This window comes from Protopterus annectens, chromosome 2.part1, assembly GCF_019279795.1.
Source record: "Protopterus annectens isolate FY-2018-M chromosome 2.part1, PAN1.0, whole genome shotgun sequence".
In the NCBI taxonomy this organism is placed as follows: Eukaryota; Metazoa; Chordata; order Ceratodontiformes; family Protopteridae; genus Protopterus; species Protopterus annectens.
Window position 1 is genome coordinate 75,367,749 of NC_056729.1, and position 17,666 is coordinate 75,385,414.

The window sequence follows — 17,666 nt, forward strand, 5'->3', positions numbered from 1 at the left end:
CCTGTGAATAATATGATGTAAACTGTAAGAACTGAGTTGTTCTGTTTACACAACTTATGGAATCACCCAGCTTCTATAAATTCCCTGACTACAAAATAAGTAAATAAAACATCAATATATTGCCAGTAGCAAGTAGTATAGTCAAAGGTGATGGCCAGTAGCATTAGAATATATATGTTTAGAATATAGAGAATTATGACTGGGTTTCCAGTTATAACCTTTAATTATTTGTTCTCAGCATGGATGCCAAGAATGTCTCAAACAAATAATAACATGGTTGTGTTATCGGAAAAGACCAGCCTATTAAATTTATATTAATTTCAGTTTATTAATGATGCTATAATATGATTGTTGAAAAGCAAATATACTTTGTTGAAAAGCAAATATAATTTGTACGCAGGGCTGGGAAAAATACAGCTTCATAAGCCACAGTATTGCTGTTTTTTAAACTGCATTCTTTTAGTATGTAATAAGAGAGAATAGTACGTGTTGCAGTTACTACAAAAGGAATTTGTTAGCCTGACTCCTCCAGGCTAGGTTTGAAACATCCGAGGTCAGAAACAAGACCCCTTGGAAGCAGGTGGATCATGTATAGGAAGGTGTTCACATGAAGTCTGAGGCCAAAATCACGAGGGGATAGGACATCTGCAACTTTGCAATTTTATATAGGACACAGTCATTGTAATGTAATGAAATTGCATGAACAGTTTGATAAGAAAATGTATAAAAATAATTTTTTTTGTATGTAAAGTGAGAATGCTTCATCAAGGGCTATGAAGACTGACTCCCAGCGCTGAAAGAATAAAATTTGTTTGCACATCCTGAAGTGTTGTTCCTGACTAAAGGCATATAAGGTAAATTCTTAATGTTATTTATTTATGACTATAACAGTTGCAATCAGAGACCCAATCATAATCCTCTATACTCTAAGTATAACTAATGCCAGTGAGATAATGCCAAGAGTGATGAATAATATTGAAGTGGGCACAGTGTAGCATTATTTGTTTCTTTGGTTGGAGGGAGAAGAGACTAGATAATACAGCACTGGCATTTCACACCATCTTTTGACAATAACAGTAAATTTAAGTTGCTACCAACATGGGGTATATATCATCCTGCAATGATAGTATGTTTCTTATCTAAGCCATACAGGTAGGCTACAAGGTGTTCTGTGAGTTTCATAGGCTATATACAATGTAGATGAAGATGTTACCACTTTCAATAGATGGTCACATGCTAATATATGTATTTGGCACACAGTACTGGTTATGTATGATTAAATGTACTTAAACATGCATGTGTGATTTCACAGGAATCAAACTGCTCTTTATTTTGCAATATGGGAACAGTTGCAGTGTTTTGGATATGATGTTGTACAGTGTACATATGTGTGAATGTACATGAGTGATGACTGTACAGAGCACATAATGTTCTTCATATTGATCACTGCTGCAGTAGCCTAAGATATATGGGTTATATCTTGAGAGGATATAACAGCTGCCAAACTTCCAAAGCTTCAGGACACATTCTTCATTCCCAAACCATTATTAGCTTGACCTGAGCTGACTAAAAACACAGACTTGGGTGTCAAGCCCTTCATAGTTTTCTTGCCTCCAAAGAATATGCTCCTCTGAGGCTTTTGAGCATCAATGGTCAGCGTGTGTTTTTCCTTTTCTGGGCAGAAAGGGGAAAAAAAACTTCCATCTAAAAATATTTATTGTTTAATAACACTTTTCTGTTCAGGGAAGCTATTTTAAAGATAGGAATTTGAGTTTTAAATATCATGAGATTATATGCTACTTTTAAATAAAAGTGCTGTTTTTTCTTGTTAGTTTAAAAATTGTTCAAAGCTTTTAAAAACATTTTTTGTGGAAAAATTGTGTTTATTTTACGTTTAGGTCTGGCAAAGTTTTTTTAAGTGCTTTTTATTATGTTTTCCTGTGAAAAAGTGACTTTTAAGTCTTTAAGTCTTGAAATGTTTACCTGCTTTTGCTACTTTTCTCCCTGGCAAAGTGGCACTATTTTCAGTTTGATCATGGAACAAACTGTCTGTCTCATTCCTTCTTCCAGCCACAAAAAGAAAAAGTTAAGGAAACAGCCTTTGCCACCAGAGCATGCTAGCAATTTTCCTCAGCCACAGGTGGGTGACTTTGCTGTGGCTATTACTTGTAGCTCAGACCACTCATCTTTTACCCTGGGTCCCTCTGGTATAGCACCTACAGTCACCATGGACCAGAGTATAGCCATGTCCTCTACGGCTGTTCGGATCCCCTCAGTGGGCATGGCAGAGCCACTCTTGTCAGTCCTGGGAGAGGGAACAGAGAAGGCTTCCCTCTTTTGTCAGAATGTTGTGCCTATCCCTGGTGAAGCTGCTGCCATTATTAACACAGTTTGCCCCATTTTTCCTGTCAAAAAGAAACAGAAAACTAAACATGTATCTACCCCTCCTCAAATTTTCTTTGGCTGGAGTAATTTACTAGGTCTGGCTCAAGGTCTAATTTAGGCTATTGATCCTTCTTATAAAGTAGTTTCTGGTAAAAGAAAGAATAACAGCTGCTTTCCTGAAGAGATTCAAGATTCTGAATCTGGGCACGAAGATGAAGGGACAAATACAGGGTTTTCTTCTCAGCGTACTCATTCAGACTCAGAGGAGACCTCAGTTTTTGATTCTCCCTATGGGGTTTATCATTTTTCTAAGACTATTTCCCAAATGTGTCAGTTCTTTCAGTGGGAGAACACTGCTTTTTTTCAGTCCCTCAGAAAATACTAAACTGTTAAAGAAGAAATTTCCAGAACCTTCACCTATTCCTCCAGTTCTTTCAGCTTTGGAGGATACTGTATGTGTGCTTCTCCCTGTAATTTTCCTGTTAATCAACCAGCTGTCCCTAAAATGGCAGATATGATAAGTAAAGTTCCTCAGTCTTTTAAGTGTTTATACATTCTTCCCAAACCTGACCCAGCAGCTACTGCTGCTAAACATTTAGTTAATTCCAACCTGACTTTTTCTGGTAAGGATGGGAAGATTTTTGATAAATATGGGAAAAAGGTGTATTCTTCTGCAGCTTTGATTTTGAGAATTTTGAATTGCCAGGCTCATACGTTAAAGTCTGTTCTGACCAATTGTGAAAGTATGAGGAATGTTTTGTCTGCAGTTTCTTCTTGTGAGGAAAATCTGCTTTAAATAATTTTGTTTCTTCTATTGTACAAGTCACTACTCTTTGTTTACAATGCATGTATGATTCAGTTGATACATCTTCCAGTGCTATGGCCACTGAAACTATTTGTCTGAGACTGTTGCAGCTCTACCTGCTTTTAATAAAGTTTAGTGAACCAATATCTTACCTTGCCATTGATGCCAACAGAATGATCTTTTAGATGTTGTTTTACATAAAACATTTAACATAGTGTTCATAATTCATTTAATGATCCATATCAACTAGTGTTCATAATTCATTTAATGATCCATATCAGCCTTTGAGCCATATCCAAAAACCAGCTCAGAACATAATCATTCCCTGGCACCATTGACAATAAATGTATCGAGGTTGAGTGCTTTACAAGTCAGGGTTACTACAAGCTGCATATTCAATAAAAACACAGAGACCTCAGATGGATTAAATGGCTGTAGCCATGTGTTTATTGCCATTTACTGCCAATGCCCTTTCTCAAATAGAAGCCAATTATTATGAGATGTGCGCAAGGCAGGAATGTCAGGGAGGCCATTTTATTTCTTTCATAACATTCCCCTAAACCTACAGGACAACAGACAGCACGTCGATATCTGGCCCTTCTGATTCACCATACCCACATCATAACAGCTTTTTCATTTCACAATTCATCACACTTCCTCTGGGCTGCCTTACAATCTGCCAAAGAGCCATTGCTGGGCTGGTAAGACCCCTGGCAAGAATCCCTTGGGCCTGTCTGGCCTGTGGAAGGTCCAGCTGAAGAGTCCTGTGACCTCCCCCCCCACTTACCTTGGCCTCCCTTACCTTTCCTGTCTTCCGCTTACATGACTGCAACAATCTAGCCTAACCTGTCTATCTTACCCGGAGGAGAAGGCGAAAACCTGAAAAACCCAGTGGGCAAAAACAGAAAATTCCTTCATGACCCCTTGTGCGATCACCTTTGTAGGTCACCGGGTTCCCTAAGTACCTTACCTGGTCCTAAACTAACGGACAAGTACACCCCTGCTTTTACGAGGGGGTGGGTAGGGTGGGACAAGCTGCCAAGTTAGAGGTTGAAAAGACTGATTTGCTTTGTTTCCAGCCTTTTCAACCCTTCCCCTGGACAGCCCAGCCCACCTCAGCCCTCCTACCTATCCTGACCCTACCTGTTCTCCACTTCCCCCTCCCCCCACTGAAACCTGAGTCCGAGCTGACCTGCCTCAGACAAATGATGGCTTGCTGCAATTGGCTTTCCAGCCATTGTTGTCTGAGATTGGTACAGCTCTACCTGCTTTTCTTAAAGTTTAGTGAACCAATATCTTACCTTGCCATTGATGCCAACAGAATGATCTTTCCGATGTTGTTTTACATAAAACATTTAACATAGTATTCATAATTCATTTAATGATTCATATCAACTAGTGTTCATAATTCATTTAATGATCCATATCAGCCTTTGAGCCATATCCAAAAATCAGCTCAGAACATTATCATTCCCTGGCACCATTGACAATAAATGTATCGATGTTGCATGCTTTACAAGTCAGGGTTGCCACAAGCTGCATATTCAATAAAAAACACAGATACCTCAGATAGATTAAATGGCCACAGCCATGTGTTTATTGCCATTTACTGCCAATGTCCTTTCTAAAATAGAAGCTAAATGGCCACAGCCATGTGTTTATTGCCATTTACTGCCAATGTCCCTTCTAAAATAGAAGCCAATTATTATGAGATGTGCGCAAGACAGGAAAGTCAGGGAGGTCATTTTTATTTTTTTCATAGCATTCCCCTAAACCTACAGGACAACAGACAGCACGTTGACATCCGGCCCTTCTGATTCAACATACCCACATCATAATAGCTTTTTCATTTCACAATTCATCACAATTCCTCTGGGCCGCCTTACAATCTGCCAAGGAGCCATTGCCAGGCTGGTAAGTCCCCTGGCAGCAATCCCTTGGGGTTCTCTGACCTGTGGAAGGTCCAGCTGAAGAGTCCTGTGACCTTCCCCCCACTTACCTTGGCCTCCCTTACATTTCCTGTCTTCCTCCACAGAAGGGAGGAATATTCCTCCCTTCCGCCAGCACATCTCAACCTATCATAAGTGAATGCCCTTCAAAGCTAAACAACTTGCATTCCTTATAAAAAAATCCCCAAACCTTCTTCAGATAAATAAACCCCATCCTTATCATACCTGTCTGGCCACCAGGCCCGAATGCCAGGGTGAGGAATGTACAACCCGTTAATGTCCCTTAACACCTTATCCATAGAATTATTAATTATTCTTCTCATTCTCTCTACAGCTTTAATGGACCTAGCCCCTCTCCATTTCTTTCTCTGTACCACTTCTGACCAGCAGATAATAGCTTGTGGTCAGCATTCATGCATGCAATATACCTCTTGTGCCATCAAACCAATTAGATCTTTTATTGGATGTTGACAAATATCATTACCCCCTAGGTGCAATAAAATGGCAGTAGGAGATTTATTGCTTCTTGCAGCTTGCTGTAGTACTGCCCTGAGATGGTGCCACTGCATTCCTGATACCCCAAACCAAGTTGCTTTGCAAGAAACTCATTTTCCTCCTTGGAAGGAGAAGCCCCACCTGCCCAGGACAAAGCGATGGAGTCTCCGAATGAAAGAATGACCCACTATCCAGCTGTATTTCTGATCCAAAGATATGAGAGCTGAAATTTAAAGGACAAGAGTTAAAGCCATTTACACCTTACATAGCTTTTATAAGCAGTGGACTTCCACCTGCCTATCTTCATAATGTCGGTCTGTGAAGCTCCCACTGCATGTGCATATGAGGCTGCACCTATTTGAAAGGAATGTAATGTATATTCATCTGAGTCTAGGCCACTTAACTTGATTGTCTCCTTTAAAACTGCTCTTACCTGATACTGTGTCAGAGGTTCACCTTGCTGATGACAAAAGAATGGACCATCTGACCTACCCCTATAGTTGCGGTACTCTAGTAGCACTTTAATCAAGTCCCATTCCAAACCCTTTGGGGTAATCACTCTTACCCACTGACCTTTGCCTTCTTGATCCATTTTGGATTTAGCCACATAAACCCAAGTGTCCTCCCCAAGCAAATGTACTTGTGCCAGTGGCAAAACTGTCCGTTGACCTTTCTTCTTGTTTGGTTGAATAATTTCAGACCATCTAAATGCCCCACAAAAATCCCACAAAAAGGCAGCTCTAAATAATGCTACCTCATAAGAAGAAAAACAAACATTTGAAACTGAAAGCCACAGTTTACGTAACACTGCTGGACCTATAGGGTACCTCTTATCAAGCCTCTTGGGTGTTTGTTTCCCCCAGCCCTTAAACATTGTTGGTATCTGAAATGTGTTAGCTAAATCCTTCAGACCCAAAGCTTGATGAAACCAGTTCAGAGCTGACAATGTGCTTCTTGCCATTGCAAAAGTCCATCCTCTTTCTTTCATTACCAAAATGATTTGGTAAGGTGGAATTGGCCGTACTTGTTAACAGCCTCTGGATAAGCTGGTGTGCAAAAATTGCTGTATGCATTTATTGTACCTTACCCTTGTCCTTCCACTGAGGGCATTACACATTAGCCACCATTCTCGTCTGCCCTTAAAGCCCATAAATCGTCTGGCACTCGAACCAGAGAAAGTTTCACATTTGTAGCCAGCGACCGGAACCGGGTCCACTGCAAACGAGAAAGGGAGTCTGCTAATGAGTTATCAATGCCTGGAATGTGTTGTGCCTTTACTGTGACATTTAATGTTAAGCACTTAAAATAAAATATCTCATCATCCTGCCTACCACCCCCTTACCACCCCAGCTGATTATTGACTATGTGTACTATGCTACTGTTGTCCGAGCAAAGCTAACCAACTCTATCTTTCATTTGCACACCCCATATTTCCAGTGCAGCCACTACTGGGAAAAATTCCATCTCTGCAATTGAAATGTTTAAGCCTACTTTTCACTTGAGTCGGCCATGCCACACTGAACCACTGAGCTTGAAAATAACCTCCAAAGCCAATTCCCCTTGCTGCATCTGTAAAACCTGAAGCGGTAGTTGGTTGTCTCTCTCCTGCCAAATTGCTGTCCCATTGTAATCTAATAAGAAACACAGCCACCCTAAATCCTTCTTCATGCCCTGTGAGGCCCTAATCCAGTGGTGTGGCCTTGTGCACCCAGACACTTTAACAGCCAAATGCCTCATAAATGAACGCCCCACAGGGGTCACTTTGCATGCAAAGTTCCCCAGCTGTACTAATTCTTGGTCCTGTGTACCCCTTAAAAGGGATGTGGCATGCAAAAGTTTATTCTGGGGGGCTGAGAGATGAAACATGCCTTGGCCGCACAGTTTGTCTTCCAGATGCCATGCACTGATGCCTAAATTTACATTGCAATTGGTTCCAGTAATGGCTAGGTGAGTTAACTTACCGAAATTAAGAATACACACATATACACATATATATGTACATACACACATACATACTTATAAACACAGAGCTGTACAATATATGCATACATATATATAAATACATATACAAAAATATCCATACATATATGTACACATATTAGGCACACATATATACTATACACACCCACACCATATTCATACCTATATCTATACATATATATTGCAAATATATAATACATATAAACATATGCATACATATACCCATATATAAACCTCCGTACTTATACACACACATACATACATATATATCTATACACAGGAATAAATACACACACACACACACACACACACACACACACACACACACACACACATATATATATATATATATATATATATATATATACACACACACATGCATGCGTATACACATATATACACATATCTATACACCTATGCAAATGCACACACACACACACACACACACACACACACACACACACACACACACACACACACACACATATATGTGCGTACACACGCACCCACGTGCACTTTTATATAATTGCTGCTTGTATTTAGATATCAGATGCAGCATTTGGGTTTGCTTGACTACATATCTGCTACCATACACCTGAAATGTCATTTATTTGTTTTAACCACTTTGTTTCATGCCAACATTTATTCATCTGGATGCTAATAAAAAGGTGAGGGAAGGTCATCAGAGTGTATATAGCCCTGACCCATCTTCCTGAATATCTCAAAATAGATATCTGCAGAATAATGCAAAATGATTCAAAAATGCTTACAGTCTATCTTAACATGCTGTTACTGAGTAGCAATTTACTACACAACAAGCTAAACCATATAGCCTGCATGATGACACTGCATAATAACACCATGTAAACTATCACAGCCAACACCCGAAGTGAATTCTAGCGTGACTTTTTTTTTAATACTCAGAACATGCCCACTGTCACAGAATCTATGGTCCTCTAACAACTTTCTAAGTGAATTTCATTAATGCTTACAAATTTATTTGGTTTTGCCCAAAATTCTTAAACCAAGAAGTTGAAAGGAATGCTGCAACCTCTACCTAATGACGGAGGACCTTCTGGCTATCACCAACGAGTATTATTATTATTATTATTATTTTTATTATTATTATTACTATTATCATCATTATTGGTGTCAATATTTATTGGAGTATTATTTTATTATTAAACAGATTGGAGTGTTATTAATATTATTTTTAACTTTATTTTATTTATTTATTTTATTTTTATTATTATTAACATCTTCACATGCCTCCAGATTTCTAAGTAATTCTAGGGTACTCAAAATTATCATTTACCTCTCTACCGGACTAATCTTTTTTGTTTGTATTGCTGAATTCTTGCCACCCAACTGATGTGTATATCTAAATGTGGACCATGTGGACTGTGCATTTGTGCATCTATAAACTTACAAAAATATGTGAGCTAGCAAAGTGACTGTAAGGAAGTTTTGCAACTCAAGGGCCTTTACAATGCCCCAAAATTACTAAGGTGTTACTAAGGCTTTAAAGCATTCCTCCCAAGAACTGTAAGTGGAATGCCATAAAACTTCCCCCTCTTTCCCTTTGTAAATGCATAGTGTTATCTGATCTGTTTTGTCTCTACAAAACCTACCCCTATAAAACCTAATTACACTGCAGAAAGTGGGGGATGAGAAAACCTTCTGCTTACAGCAAATACAAGCTAGTTTTTCTTTTCTTGCAAAATTTACAGCCATGGATTAAGATCTTAGCTTGAATTAGCAGCTAAAATTAAACTTTTGCCCATTTACAAATAATTCTTTCTCAAACAGGAACATGCTTTAAATTTGTTTTCTGTTCCACCAAGCCACTTTGCAGTGATAACTAAAAACCCAACTAAATATTACCAACAATTTAAAACTTTGACCTGATATGAAATATTTCAGCCTTTCCTGAAGAAATTCTGTGCACTGACTCATTACCTCCCCCCTCTGTGCACTGCCCCATTACCTCCCCCCACCTTTCTGCCCTTCTTCTTTTTCTACTTCCTTAAAGAAAGTAACCCCACTAAAACTGAAATGGTTACAATATTCTGCTACGTAGCCACAGAATCCCCGCCAACCAACTGCTGTTTACTCCAGCAAGGTTTAGTAATGTGTTAGTTACCAGGTAAAATGTCTTTTCGGCTTATAGTGCCTGCATATTTAAACTGCTTCTTACTGAAATTGGTACACCTTGTTTGCTGTAGCATAGACTAGATCCAGGCCTGCTGAATCTAGCTTTGTTTGTATAACTTGAGCACTAATCCAGGCATTCTTTAAAGTATTCAATTGTATTTATTACTGCTTGGTAGTAACTTGTTTAAAGTGTAGCTATCATTCTAAGTCTTTTGGATTAAGCACTTGAGCTTCAGACCAGTTGTTTTACATTAGGAAGGTTTGTGGCCTGCACTGTGGTGGCAGGACAGGTAGCGTACATCCTTCTAAGTTGGGAACTGCTGATTGAGGGCTCAGTGTCTGTTATTCTAAAAGTGTATTAATTCTGGTTTAAGCACTTGGGCTTCAGGCCAGTTGTTATACATTAAGAAGGTTTGTGGTCTGCACTGTAGTGGCAGAACAGGTAGCTTACATCCTTCTAAGTTGGGAACTGCTGATTGAGGGCTCAGTGTCTGTTATTCTAAAAGTGTATTAATTCTGGTTTAAGCACTTGGGCTTCAGGCCAGTTATTTTACATTAAAAGGGTTCGTGGTCTGCACTCTTGTGGGAGGAGAGGCTGGACTCTGCCCTTCTGAGCTGGGAATTTATGGTTAAAGGCTTATAGTGCCTGCATATTTGAACTGCTTCTTACTGAAATTGGTACATCTTGTTTGCTGTAGCATAGACTAGATCCAGGCCTGCTGAATCTAGCTTTGTTTGTATAACTTGAGCACTAATCCAGGCATTCTTTAAAGTATTCAATTGTATCTATTACTGCTTGGTAGTAACTTGATTAATGTGTAGCTATCATTCTAAGTCTTTTGGATTAAGCACTTGGGCTTCAGACCAGTTGTTTTACATTAGGAAGGTTTGTGGCCTGCACTGTGGTGGCAGGACAGGTAGCTTACATCCTTCTAAGTTGTGAACTGCTGATTGAGGGCTCAGTGTCTGTTATTCTAAAAGGGTATTAGTTCTGGTTTAAGCACTTGGGCTTCAAGCCAGTTATTTTACATTAAGAAGGTTTGTGGTCTGCACTCTTGTGGGAGGAGAGGCTGGACTCTGCCCTTCTGAGCTGGGAATTTCTGGTTAAAGGCTTATAGTGCCTGCATATCTGAACTGTTTCTTACTGAAACTGGTACACCTTGTTTGCTGTAGCATAGACTAGATTCAGGCCTGCTGAATCTAGCTTTATTTGTATGCTTGTTGTTTGTTTGCTTGTTATTTCCCTGCAATGCTAATTCCACCTAAAACGCGGCTTTTCAGCACTTCTGTGGATCCCTAGTGATATCTGCATTGCTTACTGTACTTATTTCCTTGTTTCACTTGAAATAAAGTTACTGTTTGTTGTTTTTGCATTTAAGTTACCTGTAACACATTGCATATAAGTTACCTGGCACTTGCTCACTAAAGCAATTATATAAGTCAGCACTAAAATATTAAAAGCACTACACCCTCACAAACTCTCCTTGAGTACTTTGTTCCCCATTGGCCCTTTTTTTTTTCAATTATAAAGGAATTCCCAATACTATCCTAGCATGTCCAAAGGTCAGTTGTCAGTCTCCTCTCCGGTCCAGCTGGTGAATCTGGGAATCTTGAGGCAATGTTACAACTGCCTCATGTACACAGACAACCCTCTCCTCCTCCCAACAAATTCCAACACATGTGAGAGATACAACCATATAGCCATACTGGAGGCTAAGCTCTCTCAACTCAGTACTGGCAAAACCAGTCAGGAGGAGAAGGAAACCACACTCACTACAATTCCAGTCTCACATAGACCTACCATGACAGCAAACCAAACACATAAACACACAAAAACATACTCGGAGGCTCTAAATAAAAATCTGCCTAAGCAGCAGAGACCTCCAAAGCAGACACCCAAGCAACCGCTACCCCAAAACAAAACACGTGCAACACATAGCTCACAAAGCCAGTGTGCCGAACAGTCACAGCCCTTAAGGCTAAACAACACACCTGATACACTTGTAATAGGTGACTCTATCGTCAGGCACACTGACGTCCCACTCACCAGGCTGAACAAGGAGAAGGTCATGGTGAGCTGCCTGTGAGGCACTAGGATCCGCCACATAACACAAGCACTCAGGTCACTCCAAGGCAAGTACAAATATGACTTAGTCATTGCCCATGCTGGTGTGAATGACCTGAGACGTACCTCCCTGGACTACATGAAAAGAGACATAGAGAAGCTCTCTGAGCATGTAGCCCAGGCCTGTATGACCCTGACCTTGAGTAGCATCTTACCCTCACCAAGAATGATGCCACAATATGAAGACAAGATGATCAATTTCAACAATTGGCTTAAGTATTGGTGTCATTCAAAGGGGATCTAATGCCTGTCAGCCTGGGATGACATGCTCGACAAGCCACGATGCTTCGCTAGGGACGGCTTGCACCTGTCACCCCTGGGCTTTCGGATATTTGCAAAGGCTCTTGCTACCCCCATAGTCCCTCTTTTAGGCAAGGCTCAAAAGACAAACCCACCTCCATAGGTATCACAAGGGATAAGAAACTAAGAGTAATGCTACTCAATGCCAGAAGTCTAAACCTCAAGATGCACGCACTCGAAACTCTCCTTAGCATGGAGAACATCGATATCTGTGCAGTAACAGAAACCTGGTTCAAGGCTTCTGAGAGCACCCCAGCACTACCAGGTTATACCTCATACCATGCTTTTCGGCCCCAAAACTTGGACCAAACCACAAAAGGAGGGGGAGTATCAATATTCATCAAAGATACCCACACCTCCAGGTTGGTGGCACAGCACGAAGCATCAGAGACTATCCATGTGCAAATAACAGTGGGTAAAACTGCCTTCCAGTTTATAGCCTGCTACAGACCACCCTCCCAAACCCGGAACACCACTCGGCCTTCCTGAGAACACTGGAAAATATGAAGGTCTCTCCAAACACCATTATATTGGGCAACTTCAACTACCCAAACATAGACTGGGAGCATTACTCTAGCTCCAACACCCTAGCCCAAAGGTTCCTAGAATTTATAAACTCAAATGCTATGGAACAACTTGTTACCACTCCCACAAGAGGGGAAAACATACTGGACCTGATCATCACCAACATGGGGACTCTATGCTCCAGACCAGAAGTGTATCCCTCACTGGTAAGATCAGACCATAAACTAATCTCACTGGATATTCACATCCCAACTCCACCCCCTGCCCTGAAAACCACAGTGAAAAACTTCTCTAAAGCAAATTTCACACTCCTCAAAACCGAGGTGGAATCCTTAAAAGCCCCCAGGCCTGTGGAAAATACGGCCCAGACCGCAGAATCCTTTATAAATGCATTCTATGAACACCTTCAGGAATGCATGGATCATGCAATCCCAAATAAAACCAAGACCCAATCCTCCAAAGGCAGATGTCCTGTCTGGTGGACGCCAGCCATAAACAAACTATACAATAGAAGGAGGAAGTTACTACATGATAGAGCAAAATCCCAAAAAGGGAAGGCATTTCTGATCAGTATTAGCAAAAAACTACGGGCACTCGTAAAATTGTCTAAGGCCAGCTTCGAGAGAAAAATTGCACAGGACACTAAGGATAATCACAAGGCTTTCTTTAGTTATGTTAGGAATCTGGGTGGGAATTCCCAGATATGCTCAGAATTAGTCCAAAATAACAAAAAATACACCGAACCCACAGACATTGCCAACATCCTAGCTGACAGGTTCAGTGCAAACTCCCCCCCCCCCCCCGTCCCCACCAAAAGGGCAAATATCTATCCCAGCAGAGTGCTGCCCCCTGACATCTCAGATGCTCAGGTAAGAGCTGCCCTCTCCAAAGCAAAAAACACAGCATCAATGGGACCAGACGGTGTCCCGGGCTGCGTCCTACATGAACTCCAAGAAGAGCTAAACCCAAACATAAAACTACTGTTCAATCTCAGCCTTACTACAGGATATGTACCCAAAGAGTGGTGTACAGCAACAGTGGTCCCACTCCACAAAGGTGGTGCCTCAATGGATCCTGGAAACTATTGCCCCATAAGCCTGACTAGCGTGCACTGCAAAGCTATGGAAAGGATCATTATGGACCTCATAAATAAAGATATTGGGGACCTACAGACACTGGATCCTACCCAGTTCAGCTTTGTTAAGGGCAGATCCTGCCTCTTAAACCTGGTTGATTTCTTTGAAACAGTCACCAAGGCCATTGATGAGGTGAAGGTGGTCCACACAGCCTACCTGGACCTCGCAAAAGCCTTCGATACAATACCCCACTCGGGCATTATAGATAAGCTCACCAGCTTAAATATAAACCCCTATGTCACTAGATGGGTTGCAAACTGGCTCAAGGACAGAACCCACATGGTTAGAATTGCTGGAGCCATGTCAGACTCCAAACCAGTTACAAGTGGCATCCCACAAGGCTCAGTCCTGGGACCTCTCTTGTTCGGTATATATTTCTCGGAGTTACAGGCCAACACGGAAGGACTGTGGCTGAACAAGTTCGATGATGACTGCAAACTAGGCACCATAATCGACTCTCCAGCCGACACAAGCATCTTCCAAAAGGGCCTCATAGAAACAGACAACTGGTGCTAGAGCCATGGTCTCAAGCTAAACGCCAAAAAGTGTATAGTCATCCCCTTTGGCAAAAACAAAGTGCCCACAAATTACCACATAGGTGGTAATCCATTAAGTACAGAAGAAGTAATTAGGGACCTGAGGACCCAAGTTGATAGCAATCTCTCATTTGACAACCACGTGGCCAAAGTGGTTAGAAAAACATTTTATATAGCCCACCTAATCATGAAGGGATTCACATCTAGATCAGGGGAGGTCATCGTGCCTCTTTACTCATCCCTCATCAGACCCATAATTGAGTACAATGCCCCTTTTGGGATGTACCTTACCAAACACCTGCAACAACTGGAAAGACCCCAAATGTACCTCACCAAGAGGATCAAATGGCTCAAACAGATGCCATATGCTGCCCGGTTAAAGAAACTCCAGCTCTACTCAGTGGCATACCACCTGCTCAGAGGCGATTTGTGCCTGACGTATAAAGCCATGTCCAACCAGGAATTAATGGACATGCTGCACCTAAGAAAATCCAAATCCCATCGAGCTACGCGCTCGAGAGACTTGAACCTCAGCACTGAAATAAATAGGACATGCTGGAGGGACAGATTCATAACCCAGAGGCTCCCTTCACTCTGGAATAAAATCCCAGTCCAGGTTAGGCAGAGTCCCTCATTGACTCTCTTCAAGAGGAATCTTGATGAGTGGATGGGAGATCGTAGGTTTACCCCGGGTATCACTTCTGTGTCACTGTTAGACAGGGGCACAGTATACTAACCTCAAAAAAGGGCATAGCAAAATTAATTAAAAATGGGTGGCGAAAGCCAAACACACTCTGGCTAGGCTTATAAATGTCCTGGGGCAGATAGTCTAGTATGAACCTATGAACCTATAAAATAAACAACAAATAAATCTAAAGGGTTATCAAATGTAAGCATTGGCTTTGCGGTCCTGAACAAAAGTTTCCACTTTTTGCCAAACCTTTCTATCCACAATTGCCCAATGTATTCATTTACAACCTGAAATGGCTGTAAATTTCATAAGACCTGGATTAACTTTAATGACCCACTCAGCTGAATTATGTAGTATTATTATTTTTATTATTAATTTCATTTTATTTGCTAAGAAATTAATGAGACATGATTTATTTGCATTAAGCATAACAAGTTATTGAACCAAACATGATTTATGTTATATTAAGCATACAAACAGGCCTCAACTCCCTAGCCTTGCTATATGATTCTTCACTGACCCTATCCATCTAATTAATTGCAGGCCACCACTATTGTTTGCTAAATTGCTAAGAAAAACAATTTCAGCTATTGCTAAAACCTTTTGCATCTCATCCCTAAACCCCAGGCCACACTTAGGCATGTGTGCCTTTGTTTCATGCCTTAAGTGTGCCTTAATCCCATAGTAAACCCTACTTGAAGTATTAATTTAAACCTAGTCTGTCATTTAAATTTAGTCTGATACCTTCAAGTACATATTTTACCCTCTAGCCTGTTTGTAACCTAATCTCCAGGCATTTCAAAAATCTGCCAAATTTGAGTTACAAAATTACACAAACTAAAGCCATTACATTAAATAGTAACTTAAGCAATCTGCCTACATGCTCTTAAACCAAAATGTATTTAAACATCAACAATAACATAACTAGCCTTTTCTCTGATACAAAATCGTTGTCCCATGTAAATAAAATAGTTTAAGGCAAACTGCCCTTGAGTGCCCTCAACTATTTCTGATCCTCTCCAAAGGCTCTGCCTTGTGGCTACTTTCCAGCCTCAGCTCCCAGGACCTGCTGTGTGGCTACCTATAGGCCTCAGTTCACATGCCAGGCCCCAAGTGGCTACCTGTAGGCTTCATTTTCCAGTCCTTGCCATGTGGCTAACTGCAGGCCTCAGTTCCCAGGCCCTGTCATGTGGCTAATTGCATGCCTCAGTTCCTAGGCTCTACCCTGTGGCTAACTGCAGGCCTCAGCTCACAGGCCCTGCCATATGAATAACTGTAGGCCTCAGCTGCTAGCAACTAAGCCTCAACCATATCACCCCCCGTGTATAATTTTTTTTTAAACTTGTACAACACTTCCTGTGTCTTATGTATACCCAGGCCTTCCAAGGGGCATGTGCCCTAGTTATTTCTCTTTTTTAACTATGCTTTAATTCAGTCAGGGAAAATCTTTGGTTGTACTTACAAAACCCTTCTGCTGTCCTAGTTTTCACTTGATATCTTACAAGTACAACCTTAATTCCTACCCTTGCTTGTAGCATTGAACTACAAGCCTGCAACAAAAAAAATCCAATTATAAAACACCAAATCAATTAATTACCCCCACTTATCTAACGAAAAACTGCTTGCATGCCTCTAAGCATAATACCTTAAGCTTCCTACACTATTAAGTAAACATAGTACAGATTATGCAGATAAATGCCACTAAAGCCTGTGATTAAATCAAAAACAAACAAAACGCCCATACCTTGTTCTTAGATCCACAGATAAGCTGATCAGAAAAGCTGCCAAGTTAGAGGTTGAAAAGACTGATTTGCTTTGCTCCCAGCCTTTTCAACCCTTCACCTGGACAGCCCAGCCCACTTCAGCCCTCCTACCTATCCTGACCCTACCAGTTTTCCACCTCCCCCCACTTAAACCTGAGTCTAAGCTGACCTGCCTCAGATAAATGACGGCTTTCTGCGATTGGCTTGCCAGCCGTTGTTTGAGAAGATTCACCTGGATGCATTCTGAGAACCTCTCAGTTGATGTTAAAAATGAGATTTTAAATTCTCATTTGGAGACAGAGATTTAGGTTTTGGTCCCTCTGCTGCAAATGTGATTAAAAAGTGTGATGAGAAGACTAAGTTTATACAGGGACTCTCTAAGATTTTTCTGCCCTACTTTTCCAAAATTTTTAAGGGATTTTCTAACCCACGTCCAGTTTTGGCAAATAGCAAAATAAGCAGTAGCAACAAAATGCAGGTAAACAGATATTTGAGAAGAAATGGTAAGGGGGTTCCAAAAAGAATTTAGGAGCCCCCAAAACCAAGGACATTCCAACAAGTCAGAATGGCTATTTGAAGGACTTTGCCCCTACCCCATCCTGGCAGCCCCTTTCCCTTCCAGAAATTCTGAATCTTCACTTTTCCCTTTGACAACAGATAGTTTCAGACAAATGTGTTCTGAAGATCATTCATCAAGTTTAAATATGGCAGTGGAAAGAAATTCTTACTTTGCAGGGGATAATCCTTCATCCACCAGACCATGCTCTTTTATTTCCATATCCTTCAACACATGCTGTTGAAGGGAGTGATAGAACTAGTTCT